The following is a 15,892-nucleotide window of genomic DNA, read 5'->3' on the forward strand; positions in this document are numbered from 1 at the left end:
CAAACTGTAATTGATTACGAGGGAGTCCAGTGACGTAACCATTATACCATCTACTGGTCCCGTCATGTAGTAGACATTTTCAGGACTCATTTGATGAGTCAATGATTGAATGAGGTCTAAGACAACTCCTTTGAACATGGACTAACCACTGAAAAATAGGTCTTCTGCCCCAGGCCCGCAGGTTGGAAGAAGACCTATTTTTGTTTTTATTGTCTCATAGTATTTCGAAGAAAAATGTTGCCCTGTCCCAGGTATTCCATCAAAGTGTCCTCCTACGCATGGGAGCACATTTATCTTCCTTTTGACATAGGTGCCCTCTTAGCTCCCCATCACTCATCCTGCCAATGGCTCTTGAAAAGGGTTAGATAGCAATACTGGCCCTTCAGAATTATAAGAGAAAAGACCCCACCTTCTTCTCCCACTAGATTCTTGGCTGGAGGGCCCATTTCAGCAAGAGAGAACAAAATATAGCAGGAAAAATAAAGAAGAAAACAAAACAAAACAAAACAAATATTGTGTTCCTACAGAGGGAAAGGAAGGCAAACCTGAGAAGTATAGACCACACAGTCTAGAACCCCTCTTTGTGTGGGCTGCAGTCCAGTGTGTGACGATATATGCGAAGTCATAGTCACCACTGACATCACCCAGCAATACCATTTCCACCTGCTCTAGACCTTGCGCAGCTCAGGGGAACTGCAACGAGCACAGGCTGTGGAATCAGGCAGACTGGAATTTACATCTTCTTCCTGTCCTTACATAAGGTATCATCACTTTCCCTGTCTGATCTGCAGCATGAAAATGGGGATAGTCTCTGTTTTACAGGAAGAATTGCAAGATATAAACAAGTAAGACCCTACGCTCTAGGTAGTTCATGGTTAATGGGTACAGACTTTCAGCTGGGGAAGGTGAAAAGTTCTGGAGATAGATGGTGGTGATGGTGCACAACAGCATGAATGTATGTAATGTCACAGATCTGTACACTTTGAAACGGATAAAATTAGGGCCCAGCTGGATCCCACATGCCCAACTGCGTGGTTCGAGTCCTGGCACATTAAAAAACACATTGGATGCAGGCCCAAAATCCCAAGAGGAGAAGGGATAGCAGCATGACCATCATCCCTGGGAATGTTTTCTAATTTTCTCTCCCTGGTGAGTGCATGAGCCCTATAGCAAATTAAAATAAAACCAATTTTAAGAAGTTTTTGCCTTAGGACATATATACTTGTCAGAGAGAGAGAGAGAGAGAGAGAGAGAGAGAGAGAGAGATGATGATGAGAGGGAAAGTGAGAAATCAACCCCCAGGGAAGATGGCCATGCCACAGTCTCTTTTTCTCCATTCTTCTGGGATCTTGGGCATACATGCACAAACGCCTTGTGTGATTTTCAAGCCGCCAGGTCTGGGACTCAAGCCACGACTGGCCACGTGGGAGTCCAGTGACATAACTGCTATGACATGTGCTAGTCCCTAAAATAAAATTTTAATAAATGGCTAAAATCAGGCCAGTCAACGGTGTGGTGGTTAAAACTACTTGGATCCCATATGATTGATAGTGTGGTTTGAGTCTCAGACCCAGTGGCCAAAAAAACATTTTGAGTGCATGAGAGTGTGTGCCCAAAATTCCAAAAGGAGGGAGAAATGGAGAAGGGATTATGACTTGACCATCCGCCATAGGAGGAGGTGCTATCTCACTTTCTTTCTGTCTCCAGCAAACACACGTGTGCTCTGGCAAATTAAAAAATAAATAAGTACGGGTCGGCAGGTGGCATGATGGTTGGGGTACTGGACTCCCACATGGCCAATCACAGTTCGAGTCCTGGACATGGCAGCTTGTTCTCTCTCTCTGTCCCTCTCTGGTCAAATTAAGAAAAAAAATAAGTAAATAAATAAGTAAAGTTAAATAAAATCATTCCTTTTTTTTTTTTTTTTTTTTGAGAGAGGTTTTTTACTATAGGGGGCATGCGCTCCCCAGACAGACAGAGAGAGACAGAGAGACACAAAGCGAAAAATCACCCCCCAGAGGGGATGGCCACGCTGCAATCCCTTCTCCTCCATTCTCCTCTCGGGATCTTGGGCACGCATGCACACGCGCCTGGCGTGGGTTTTAAGCCACCGGGTTCGGGACACGAACCGTGGTTGACGACATAGCCATTATGCTAACTGCTGGTTCCAATAAAATAATTCTTTACAAAAATAAATAAGTAAAATAGATAACATGATAAATGTTACGTTATGTATATTTTACAATAACAATAAGAAAACCTTACATTGGGCCTCCCCTGTATCTGGTGCCTTATAAATGCTGGTTTTCCATCTTTATTCTTTTTTTTTTTCTTTTTTTGAGATGTTTTTGCTATAGGGTGCATACACTTGCCAGAAAGACAGAGAGAGACAGAGAGACAGAAAACAAGAAATCACCCCCCCCCCCCCACGACGGATACGAAGGCCCCAGGCGCGGCAAACCATTCCCCTCCATTCTCCTCTTGGGATCTTGGGCATGCACACACACGTGCCAGGTGTGAGATGAACCTACCAGGTCCGGGATTCGAACCACAATGGAGTACATGGGGGTCCAGAGACATAGCCATTACACCAACTGCTGGTCCCCCCCCAACTTTAATCTTTGTAGCAGAAACCAAGATCCAGTCAATCCTGGTGTCCTTAGACCGAAGAAAAATTCTGGTCTCTACTCCAAGACCCTCCATAGTCCCCTGCTCCAAAGAGCTGGAGGCTCATTGTAGCAAAGAGGACAAGTCCTTAGACTCAGGAGATAGGACATTCCTATGAGCTGAGCATTTTCCAGGCAATAGGCAAGGGCTTGAGGTTGCTCTGACAGAGGAGATCTGGGCCCAAGGCTTGATCCGATCCAGATCCAGAATGCCAAGCCAAGTGACAGGAGCACCAGGCAGGCTCCTTAGGGAAGAGGGCCTGGTTGACCAGCTGCATTTCTGCTGAAAGTTCCAGAGTTTGTCTAGAAGGACTACTTCTCTCCAGCCATCAGCTTTCTTTTCTTTTCTTTTTTTCCTTTCCTTTTCTTTTTTTCCTTTCCTTTTCTTTTTTTTTTTCTTTTCTCTTCTCTTCTCTTCTCTTCTCTTCTCTTCTCTTCTCTTCTCTTCTCTTCTCTTCTCTTCTCTTCTCTTCTCTTTCCTTTTATCTCCTTTTTTTCATGTATAATTTGCATTTTATTTCTTCCCAGAGGACAGCTCTTCAGTCCTTAAAGACTCAGCTCCTTACTTGGGCTTTGGTGGAGGGCGAGGGAGCAGCACCACAGGTCTAAGTCAGGATGGAGGTGTGTGGTCCTTTTAAGCTTCACGAGATCGGTTCCTGACTACCTTGCTATGAATGGCACAACTCACACAGTAATGTACCTTCACATATGCTTGGGGAGCACACAGGCATCGAAGACACTTGCTTCGGAGACGTCCTTGATGGCTGCGGCCTCTACTGTGTTTCAGATGATGAACTTCTAAATAGCCTTGTCCTTGCGCATCAGTTGCAGTTCGGGCAGCAAATAGGCTGCATGCGGCCATGGTCCTTTTTGGCATGACCGATGTGCCTTCTTTTCTTCATCATCTTGGAAGTGAGGCCGTGAGAACTCCAGTCATCATTTTTCTGATCATGCTTCTAGCAATGCTCATTGTGTGCCACGTGAGCTGACCTGGTGCCCCACAGCAACCCTGCTACTCCCCAAAGCTGGCACCTGTGTTAACATGAAAACTCCATGATAATAGCCAGTAGATGACTTTAGCTAACTGATTAGGCCCACCGGAGTAGCATTGGAGGCATGGGCTCAATTCTTCCTGGTAAAGAGGCTGCTTGGGCCCGGGGCTGGAGCACAAGGCCCTGTCTGGGAAATTGCATCTGGGAAAGCACTGAGGGGGAAAATTGGAAGTATCAGAATTTCCCAGGTTGCTATTCCAAAGGGACCAAACATCATTAGCGGCAGCACTAATTATGATACAGGAGAGTCAGGCCTGGCTGCCTAGCCTGCCAAGGCAGTCCTTGAGAGCGGCCTTGGGAGACAGTAGGGCAGAGGCAGAGCTGCAGGGAGGCCAGGGCTCCACGTCAGCAGGGAGAATTTTGCAAAGGAGAGATTGCAGGGGTTGTTGAGCCATGTGGGCAAGGAGAGCTAGGTAGGTATAGTTGCTGGGTACCTTCATGTCCTTCAGAAGGCTTGGAACTATAATAGGAAGGGCGGAAATTAGGTTGATTTAATCGTTTTTACCTGCATGAATTCAGAGTTGTCTACACTCTGTCTCTACTTCCTCTCTTTTCATTCTTTCTTTTTCTTTTATTTTTTTTGAAGAGTTATTTATATAATTTCATTTATATTATTATTATTATTTTAAATTTTACCACATAGAGACAGAGATAGAGAGAGAAAGGGAATGTGGTTAGCCATGTGGGAATTCAGTGCCTTTAAGCACCACACCACCTGCCAGCCCCTCTCTTTTCATTATTTTTTAAAAAGAATTATTTACTTAATTTTTATTCATTCATTTATTCATTTTAATTGGATCAGAGAGAGAAAGAGAGACAGAGACAGAGACAGAGAGAGGGAGAGTGAGAAAGCAACCACCAGCTCCAGGACTCGAACCATGGTCGCCACATGGGAGTATCCAGTGCCTTAACCACCATACCACCTGCTGGCCCCACTCTTTTCATTCTTTCTTGTCCTCAACATGCCACTGAAATTTTTTTGTCAGTGTCATTAATTACTTATTGCCCATTTCTTTTTGAGAGATTTTTGCTATAGGACTGGAGAGTCAGAGAGAGACAGAGACAGAAAACGAGAAATCACCCCCAGGGGATAGCCACGCTACAATCCCTTCTTCATTCTCCCCTCGGGATCTTGGCCACACACACAAATGCACCTAGTGTGAGTTATCAGCGGCCGGGTCTGTGCCTCGAACCAGGGTCAACTACGTGGGAGTCCAGCTACGTAAACGTACCATCTGCTGATCTCCATGTTGCCAATTTCAGCAGTCACTTCTTAGTCCTCACCTTACTTACTCTAGAGGCAACATTTGATACGGATGGTCACTAGTTCATCTTTTTTTCCCCCCAGAGTGCATGTGTGCTTGCCAGAGAGAAAGAGAGGAAGAGGGAGAAATTACCCTCAATGGGGCATGGTCATGCTGCAATTCTTTCTCCATATCTCTATCTGGCTGGAATGTTGGTCATACATGCACACATACCTGGTGCATTTTTTAAGTCACACACACTGGGATTCAAACTGTGGTCATTCCATGTGGAACTGGACTTCCTTAACCATGAGACCAGAGGGTTGGCTCCATTGATTCCTTTTCATTTTTTTAGCTTTTAGTCACATGGCACGTGCACTCTCCAGAGAAAGACAGAGAGAGGGAAAGTGAGAAATCACTCCCCAGGGGGAATGGCCACACCGTCACATTGTATATATGAATCATATGCAATGTTGGGGGCCAGCAGGTGGCATGATGGTTAAGGCTGATTGAAGTGTGAGTCCCAGACCTGACAGCTTGCTTTCTTACTTTCCCTCTCTTGTTCTATCTCTCTCTGGTGAGTGCATGTGCCCAATAGCAAGTAATAATAATAATAATATTAATAATAAATAATTATTGGTTTTTATTTTTTGAGAGTTTTTGCTATAGGGCATGTGCACTCGCCAGACAGACAGAGAGAGACAGAGAGACAGAAATCACCCCCCGGGGGGATGGCCACGCCGCAATCCCTTCTCCTCCATTCTCCTCTCAGGATCTTGGGCACACACACACATGCACCTGGCATGAGTTTTAAGCCACGGGGTCCGGGACACGAACCGTGGTCGACTACGTGGGAGTCCAGCGACATAGCCATTATGCTAACTGCTGGTCCCTAAATAATTATTTTTTAAATGCCATTTTTATTTGTCAATTATACCTCAATAAAGTCGAAATGATAAAACCCGGAAAATAGCACAGTACCTTCCTGTGCTAAGCTCTCAAGAACATGTCCCCAAAGATGCAAATAGTTTTTGCTCATATCCTATTGGCTGGCATTTAGTCACATGGCTACACTTAGCTACAGGGAGGTTGGGAAAATGTAGTCCTTTTTCCAAGTGGCCATGTTCCCAGCTGAAATGTAGAAGATAATGAACTTGGGAGGAAAATTAGTAGGCTCGACCACCCACCAGTCTGCTAGGTAGTTTTCCTGCTGCTGCTCTGCTTCTAACAGGTTGTTCTCAACACAGCAGCCAGAGTAGTCCTGTTAAATCAGGCATGTCACTCTTCTTGTTTTGTTTAGAGAGGTTTTTGCTATAGTGTGCATGCGCTTGCCAGAAAGACAGAGAGACAGAAAATGAGAAATCACCTCCCCCCTAGGGGATGGCCATGCCACAATCCCTTCTCCTCCATTCTCCTCTTGGGATCTTGGGCATGCACACACACATGCCCGGTGTGAGTTTAAGCTGCTGGGTCCGGGACTCGAACTGCGTCTACGTGGGAGTCCAGTGACGTAGCCATTACACCAACGGCTGGTGCCCAGACATGTCACTCTTCTGTGTAGAACCTTCAAATGACTTCTCATCTCGCTCAGCAAACAATCTAAAATCCTTACTGTAGTCTACAAGGCTTGGCACAATTCAAACACTGGTCTCTGTTTGCCGTCTTCTCCTACCTCTGTCCCATTGCTTGTTCCCTCCAGCTCTGCTGAACTCCTTGCAAAATGCCCCTACCTCAGGGCTTTTGTAGTCGCTGTCCCCTCTGCTTGGAACACTCTTCTCCTAGAGAGCTGAAAGTCTAGCTCCTTCATTCCCTTCAAGTATCTGCTCAGATGCTATCTCCTCAGAGAGACTTTTGACCACTATTCCCACCATCTCTAGTTCCCCTTACCCTATTCTGTTTCTCTCAAAGGTGATTAACACCAACTGCAATATTAAATGTTTATTTACCTTTCTCCTCACTAGAATGTAAGATCTCAGGTTCACATATGGCAGGTTATGTTGTACATGGTCGCTGAACTAACGTAGAGATGAATATGGCAGTATATGAGTGCAAGGTAGCAGAACAGGGCTTCTTTCCAGGAGGACACATGTCTTAACCTTTTTTGTGGTTCAATTTCGGAACTAAAGATCTTGTTCTCTGGGAACACCCTTCTGTTCAATTTATCAAATATTCACTGGGCATCTATTGTATTAGGTATTTAGTATAGTAGATATAAAAGGAGAGGGGCCAGTAGGTGGTGTGGTGGTTAAGGTACTGGACTCCCACATGACCTACTGTGGTTACTGCTGGTCCCTAAATAATTATTTTTTAAATGCCATTTTTATTTGTCAATTATACCTCAATAAAGTCGAAATGATAAAACCCGGAAAATAGCACAGTACCTTCCTGTGCTAAGCTCTCAAGAACATGTCCCCAAAGATGCAAATAGTTTTTGCTCATATCCTATTGGCTGGCGTTTACTCACATGTGTGCCAGGAGGTTGGGAAAATGTAGTCCTTTTTCCAAGTGGCCATGTTCCCAGCTGAAATGTAGAAGATAATGAACTTGGGAGGAAAATTAGTAGGCTCGACCACCCACCAGTCTGCTAGGTAGTTTTCCTGCTGCTGCTCTGCTTCTAACAGGTTGTTCTCAACACAGCAGCCAGAGTAGTCCTGTTAAATCAGGCATGTCACTCTTCTTGTTTTGTTTAGAGAGGTTTTTGCTATAGTGTGCATGCGCTTGCCAGAAAGACAGAGAGACAGAAAATGAGAAATCACCTCCCCCCTAGGGGATGGCCATGCCACAATCCCTTCTCCTCCATTCTCCTCTTGGGATCTTGGGCATGCACACACACATGCCCGGTGTGAGTTTAAGCTGCTGGGTCCGGGACTCGAACTGCGTCTACGTGGGAGTCCAGTGACGTAGCCATTACACCAACTGCTGGTGCCCAGACATGTCACTCTTCTGTGTAGAACCTTCAAATGACTTCTCATCTCGCTCAGCAAACAATCTAAAATCCTTACTGTAGTCTACAAGGCTTGGCACAATTCAAACACTGGTCTCTGTTTGCCGTCTTCTCCTACCTCTGTCCCATTGCTTGTTCCCTCCAGCTCTGCTGAACTCCTTGCAAAATGCCCCTACCTCAGGGCTTTTGTAGTCGCTGTCCCCTCTGCTTGGAACACTCTTCTCCTAGAGAGCTGAAAGTCTAGCTCCTTCATTCCCTTCAAGTATCTGCTCAGATGCTATCTCCTCAGAGAGACTTTTGACCACTATTCCCACCATCTCTAGTTCCCCTTACCCTATTCTGTTTCTCTCAAAGGTGATTAACACCAACTGCAATATTAAATGTTTATTTACCTTTCTCCTCACTAGAATGTAAGATCTCAGGTTCACATATGGCAGGTTATGTTGTACATGGTCGCTGAACTAACGTAGAGATGAATATGGCAGTATATGAGTGCAAGGTAGCAGAACAGGGCTTCTTTCCAGGAGGACACATGTCTTAACCTTTTTTGTGGTTCAATTTCGGAACTAAAGATCTTGTTCTCTGGGAACACCCTTCTGTTCAATTTATCAAATATTCACTGGGCATCTATTGTATTAGGTATTTAGTATAGTAGATATAAAAGGAGAGGGGCCAGTAGGTGGTGTGGTGGTTAAGGTACTGGACTCCCACATGACCTACTGTGGTTCAAGTCCCAGACCCAGTGACTTGCAAATCATGCCAGGTGCATATGTATGTGTGCCCAAAATCCTAAGAGGAGAATGGAGGAGAAAGGACTATGGCATAGTCACCCTCTGGCGGGGTAGGATGGGTAATTTCTCACTTTCCCGCTCTCTGTCAAAAGCCTAAAAAAATAAAAATAAATAAAGGAGAATGAGCTATAGCCATGAGCTACTGGCTTTCAGGAAACCTATGGATTGGAGCCTGGATTCTGTCCTTATTTCACATTTTTCTTTGTAAGTGTGGCAATTCAGGTGTGATATAAAAGATCAGGAAAGTGGGACTGGCAGGTGACATGGTGGTTAAAGACACTGGACTTTCACATGTCCAACTGTGGTTTGAATCCTGGACCTGGTGACTTGCTTTCTCTCTCTCTGGTCATATTGAATAATAATAAATAAGTCCTTTTGGCTGGAACTGCCATCTTCCAGTAATTCACCAAAATGAGGAACACAAAGGAAAAGAGGAGAGGCACCCGATACATGTTCTAGAGGAGAGGTACCCAATATATATTCCCTGGGCCTTTTAGAAAACATGGAGTGGTTTCTTTGGCAACATACATACTACTCTATAAGAAAGGTGATATTGTAGACATCAAGGGAATGGGTACTGTTCAAAAAGAAATGCCCCACAAATGTTACCATGGCAAAACTGGAAGAGTCTACAATGTTACCCAGCATGCTATTGGCACTGTTGTAAACAAACAAGTTAAGGGCAAGATTCTTGCCAAAAGAATTAATGTGCATATTGAGCATATTGAACATTCTAAGAGCAGAGATAGCTTCCTATAGTGTGCGAAGGAAAATAACCAGAAAAAGAAGGAAGCCAATGAGAAAGGTACCTGAGTTCAACTGAAGGGCCAGCCTGCTCCACCCAGAGAAGCACACTTTGTGAGAACCAATGGAAAGGAGCCTGAGCTTCTGAAAACCTATTCCCTATGAATTCATGGCATGGTGGGTATTAACAATAAACTAAACTATAGTCTATTAAAAAAAAATAATAAATAAAATTAAATGAATAATTCTTTAAAAAAAAATTAGGAAGGCCCTGCCATGGTGGCTGAGGTGGAGAGGCATGTTGCACAATACTAGAGACACATGGAAGGCCTAGGTTTGGATCCTGGGTCAGTGCAAACTTGTGCCCATGTACATCCATAATCCTGGCTGACTGGTGGCTGGGGCAAGGATTGCAGCACAGTGAGGCCTTGCCAAGGCTACCCCCTCTCAATAAATAAAAAGTGCCTTCTGTCTTTATGGTAGCATCATGAATTGGTATGGCCTGTGTAGGGGAAGAGAGGAGGATGTGAAGAGAGGCTGCCCTATTATAGGTTATAGTTTTAGGGTATGGTGGATTTTTCCTCTTATTTCTTATGGAATAGGGCCTTACTGCTGGTCTGCTTAAGAAATAGTGTGAACCTGTTGTCATTTAATAGAAAAGAGGGGAAAGATATAAGCAAGGATAGTGTGGGCAGAGGACCAGGAACGGGGAAGGGGTAGCATTGTCAGGAGGCCCCAGCTGGAGGGGCCTCAGAAAAGCTGGGACTGAGCAAGAGATAAATTACCTGAAACGGATTGCTCTATTATCCTGTCTTGCTCTGGGCAAAATGCAAAAGGTCGCGGTTGGTTATTTTCCCCAGACTCCTCCTCTGCAGGGCCACTTAGACACTGTATGACATTTACAGCCGGAGAAGATCAGAGGCCTCCTCAGAGGCCTGGCTCTGGATTTCCACATTGAGTAAGTTCCATTTTTTTCCCCCTTTGGATGAGGCTGCTTGGTGTATCTTAAATTCTTCCTTCTTTTGACATTCCACTTCTATGTGAATGGTAGAGCCAAGAGCAATAGTTCTCAAACTTTGAAGTGCATAGGGGGACTGACTGTGGCTCAGCAGTAAAGCATAATACTCTATGAGGCAATTCCCATGGGAAGGTTCCTGGTTCAAGCCTGGAGACTTCTCCAAGTACACCAGGCATACACTTGTCCGGTGCTGGCTGAAGGCTGGCTCAAAGCATGAGGACCCTGTTGGGGATGCTGCCTTCCTTCCCCATTTGTCTTGTTCATGGAAAAAATAAATTTATTATTTTTTTCTTTTGTAAAAAGTGACTAGGAATCACTTGGAGGATTTGTTCAAATAAGAACAACCGTTGCCACACCCAGAGGCTCTGCTTCTGTAGGGTTGGGTTGGAACCTGGAATTTACATTTCTTTCTGTATAAATTTTTTTAAAATAATTATTTATTTAATTTAATTTGTTATTTTTAAATTTGCTCTAGGGCACGCTCATGCACCTGAGAGAGACAGAGAGAGAGAGAGAGAGGGAAAGTGAGACAGCATGCTGCCAGGTCTAGGACTCGAACTGCGGTTGGCCATGTCCAGCGCCTCAACCATTATGCCACCTGCTTGTCCCTTTTTTTTTTTTTTTTTAATTTGACAGAGAACATGCGCACTCACCAAAGGTTGAAACTGTCCCATCGCTGATCTTCGTTTTTTTTCCTTCCACTCCCCAGCCAAGAAGTGGACTTGAGTTAGCACAGATCCATTAAAAGATGCCAAGGACTTCTTGTCCTTCAGGTTATTGGCCAAGGCAGTCCTTAGGCTCTCTCTTGTCTGGGACCAGCAGATGGCATAATGGTTATTTAAATTTGCTCTAGGGCACGCTCATGCACCTGAGAGAGACAGAGAGAGAGAGAGAGAGGGAAAGTGAGACAGCATGCTGCCAGGTCTAGGACTCGAACTGCGGTTGGCCATGTCCAGCCCCTCAACCATTATGCCACCTGCTTGTCCCTTTTTTTTTTTTTTTTAATTTGAAAAAGAAAATGCGCCGCGCACTCACCAAAGGTTGAAACTGTCCCATCGCTGATCTTCGTTTTTTTTCCTTCCACTCCCCAGCCAAGAAGTGGACTTGAGTTAGCACAGATCCATTAAAAGATGCCAAGGACTTCTTGTCCTTCAGGTTATTGGCCAAGGCAGTCCTTAGGCTCTCTCTTGTCTGGGACCAGCAGATGGCATAATGGTTACCTTGCTGGACTCCCACATAGTCGACCACTGTTCAAGTCCCTGACCTGACAGCTTAAAACATGCTGGGCACATGTGTGTGTGTGCCCAAAATCCTGAGAGGAGAATGGAGTAGAAAGGATTGTGATGTGGCCATCCCCCTTGGGGGATAATTTCTCACTTTCTGTCTCTCTGTCTCTATGGTGAGTGCTCACACCATATAGCAAAATTCTTGAAAAAAAAAAAAAAAGTATCTCTCTTATCCACAAATCTTTGAAAACCTCTTTCATTCCCATATGTTGGGTGAGTGAAGACCTGTTTTCCTCCACCACACCTGCCACACTCCTCTGCCTCTAGGCAGGGAATTCCTAGGCCTGGAAATTATAGAAACTGTTAAGCAGGAGGAAAATGGGAAACGACAGATACAGAGTAAGCAGAGGGAATACCTCTCCCCTCCCAGCTTCGACTTATTTGAGATTAAAATATTTGTTTCTTCCTGGGCTCTGTTCATCCCAATGTCTGAGAAACCATTTATGCTTAATGTCCCCAACCCATTAGCAGCCCTGCAGGGTGCTCTACTAATCAGGCTCTTTAATGGCAGCCCAGCTTCTCACCCTCAGCTGGAGAGGAAGTGTCTAGACAAAGATCAGGGCCAAAGTAGGCTCAGCAATAGCCTGATCCATGCCAGTTTAGGAGGCTGATCTGAGGATAACCTACTCCTGCACCTCCATTTTGGTAGAGGTACCAGGATAGGTCCCCTGGCCACCTTGGCTGAAGTAGCAAGGACCTACTACTCCTATTTTAGCCTTTTCCTCTCTCCTCAAATTGGAGGACACCGGCTTCCATTGGAAGCATATTCTTGTCCCAGTTGCCCTCACCCAACATTTAGTGAGTACCTCTATGCTTGAAAGACTCCCCTGAATCTCCTGCTTCCCTCTTCAAAATCCAAAAGCACATACTTCTATCTGCCACCAAATAGGTGAAGAAGGCTCCTGGCCTACAAAGGTCCCAAAGGACAGTTTAGCTCTAAGACTGTGGTTCTGTGTTGTCTGCTGCTTCTCTGTTTCAGCAGCCACTTGTGAAGAGTTGAGATTCTATGGCTTGATCAATAGGGAGGATTTGGAGTGTTCTCATTTAAGGGTAACCTGATAATAGTCTCAGAGATGCAGTCAATCTCAAAGTATCTGTGTCTTGCTTCTCTTGACATCTCATGATTTATTTGGTCCCTGAATGTTTATGTTCCCCCAGAATTCATATACTGAAACCCTACCCCGAAATGTGATCATATTAGGAGGTGGCACCTTTAGGAGGGAATGAGGATTAGGTGAGGTCTTAAGGATGGAGCTCAGTGCCCTTAAACGAGTCTTGAGAGAGCTTGCTTCTTCTCTCCACTCTCAGCTATGTGAGGATAAACGGAGATGGTTGTCTGCAAGCCAGAAGAGGGCCCTCACCAGAAGTTGCTCATACTGGCACCCAGATTTCAGACTTCCAGCCTCCAGAACAGTGAGAAATGCATTTCTGTTGTTTATAAGCCATTCAGTTTTTGGTATTTTGTTCTAGCAGCCTGAGCAGACTGAGACAATCCCTCTAGACAACTCAAATTACTGGCAGTCCTACAAGATGCTAGAAAGGAAAGATACTCTGCCCCACACCGTTCAATGAAACGCTTGAGAGTGGAGGTGAGTCTCTGCTACTAAGAGACATGAAAGTTAGAGGAAGCCAGCAGCGACTGGTTCCTGCTCACTCTTCCCTTATTTCTGGGAACTTCAGAGCCTAGAAGAGGTAGAACAGCTCTAAAGGGGACCCAATACCAAGCCCCAATAGCAACAGAATCACAGGACTGTATAATGCTTTTTTTTCCTTCTAGGCAGGGAGAGCCCATATGGACACCTGTATTCCTGGCTACCAGGAAGCCAGCTGGTTGGCCAGGAGCTCAGGGGCCTCCTCCTTCCTGCATTTTCTATCCTGGCTTCTCAGCCTCAGGTCTGAGCCATGGGGAACCCTCTCCAAACTGCTGGAACAGTACATCACAGAGTACTCCTGTTGTGCTCTGGGCCGCCAGCTCCCCAGCCTGCTGCTGCCAGAAGGCTCTGAAGTCAGTAATCAGTCCATGGCGTTCCTTTGTAAGGGAGGGTGCCCGTTTGGAAAGAATCACATCTGAGCTGGCAATTTGGAGAGAGATGGGGAGAAGGGAGGAAGGGAGAAGTACTCAGATCGCCAACTGGGCAAAGTCAAGTTTCAGCCAGGCCACATTATGCCTACACTATCCTCATAGCCCAGCCTTCCCACATGGCTAGCTCAGGCCCATCTGCCCAGCTCTTTTCCCCTGGCCTGCTCCGGACCCTGTAGAAATGCCAGCCTTTCACTTCTCTGTCCTGTCTGCCTTCCAGGCTCCATCTGGCCTATCCCCAAGATGTACAAACTCCCTGCTGGAGCTGGCTTAGCAGCAGGCAATGTATGCAGGGCAGGGGCTAGAAAGTAAGTAAGTTGGAGCAGATGAACCTGTGTGTCAGAGCCGAGGGTGGGTGAGCACACTTAGCAGCTGAAATGTTACCTACTTTCTGGCCCTTCTCTACTAGGGCATGACCTCCCTAAATACAGATTTTGGAGGGAGATCTGTGCTAGACTCGGAGATCCCAGCTGGCTTTGAACAAGCCAGCCCCTCTGAGTCTCCACTCTCTCATTTGTAGGAGTGTAGTCACTAGGGTAGGTAGAGAAGAGCTGCAGTACGAATCTTAGTTATCCTTCTTAAGCCCTACCTCCTAGGGTTATCCCGGGTGCTGGTCACACGGAAGATGCTGTTGGCTGCCAGAGGGGTTAGGATGCCCTCCTGAAGGGCATTATCCTACCCAGGAGTAGCCAGAGCTCTGAAACCCCCAGGAAGGAGTAGGTGAGCCCATGTTTGTGTTGTCTTTCCAAGGACCCAAGGGAGAGGTTGGACAATAACTTAGGTTAGAAGACGCTGCAGGGATGGGATGGGGTCTCATTTCTGTCACTTCACCCCAGAAATCTCTAGAGGACATGTGTGCAGGTATTTCTCCTGGCTGGCCTTGGCCAGGTTTGAAGGAGGAATCCCTGCCGGAGATTGATGTCGCACACTTGCCTTCCCCTCCCCACCTCATCCTTGGTGATTTAAAGAAATTATTTGGACATAGGAGTTAATGGAAGTAGGTTGCTAGTGTGTGGGCGAATTCATCACTGTCTCCTTGCATTCCAGGAGTGGATTTGTCTTTCAGGGTGAGGTACCCTGGAGTGACTTCCCAAGGTCTGAGAATAGAGGCTACCTTGGGAGGGCAATGCTGGGGCACCCTGGACAGGGATTTTGGAAGGCTGGGATGACTGTGAAGTGACTGTGGGGATTGCTTGGGAGTGCTTTCTCTTTGTCTTTGTTTGTTTGTTTGTTTTTAATTATGGGGGTACTAGAGGGAGAGGGTATTGGTATCTATGGTTCTAGACCCCCCACATAACCCCACCCTTCTACCCAAGCTGTCTCCTGCCCCGGGACGTAGGCATATCCCTGAAAGTCCACAGCTCAGGGTGGGAAGGGCTGTGTTTGCAGCTGTCAGTGGCAGTGATAAAAGAGGTAAGAGTGAGGGGGGAGTTATTCGATGGGGTAGTGCTCTAGCAGGGAGGAAGGGAGAGGACTAGTTCTGCTCCCTCCCTTCTCCCCATTGAATCGGCTTAGCCCTTCTAAGCACGAAGACCTAGTGCTAGAGGGCTTAGAGGCTTGGAGGAAGGAAGGTAAATATGCAAGTGGGGGCCAAATTCATTAGGTAAGAGAAGCCTAGCCTCGGGGGCTGGCAGGTGGCATGGTGGTTAAGGGCATTGAACTCCTATATAGCTGACCTGGGTTCGAGTCCCGGACCTGAGAACTTGCTTTCATACTTTTCTTCTCTCTCTCTCTCATTCTGTCCCTCTCTGGTCAAATGCAAAATAAATAAATAAAGTTAAATAAAAGAATTCTTAAAAGAAAAAAAAGAGAGAGAGAGAGAGGAAACCTAGCCTTTCCCACAGTCAAAGTATGTTGTGGGTATATGTGTGTGTGTGTGCACCACATGTGCGTGTCCATGTGTTTATTTAGTGTGAGTACACGCATGCACCCACAGAATGTTGAGAAGGAGAATGATTGGAAACCATGCTGCATTTTATTCCCTACTTCTCTAGCAGGTTAGTGATTTGTTTCAGATATTTGCTTGAGTCTTTTCAGTCACGTCTCCATTCTTGATTCTGTTTAAAA

Source organism: Tupaia chinensis, unplaced genomic scaffold, assembly GCF_000334495.1.
Source record: "Tupaia chinensis unplaced genomic scaffold, TupChi_1.0 Scaffold147608_1, whole genome shotgun sequence".
Taxonomy (NCBI): Eukaryota; Metazoa; Chordata; class Mammalia; order Scandentia; family Tupaiidae; genus Tupaia; species Tupaia belangeri.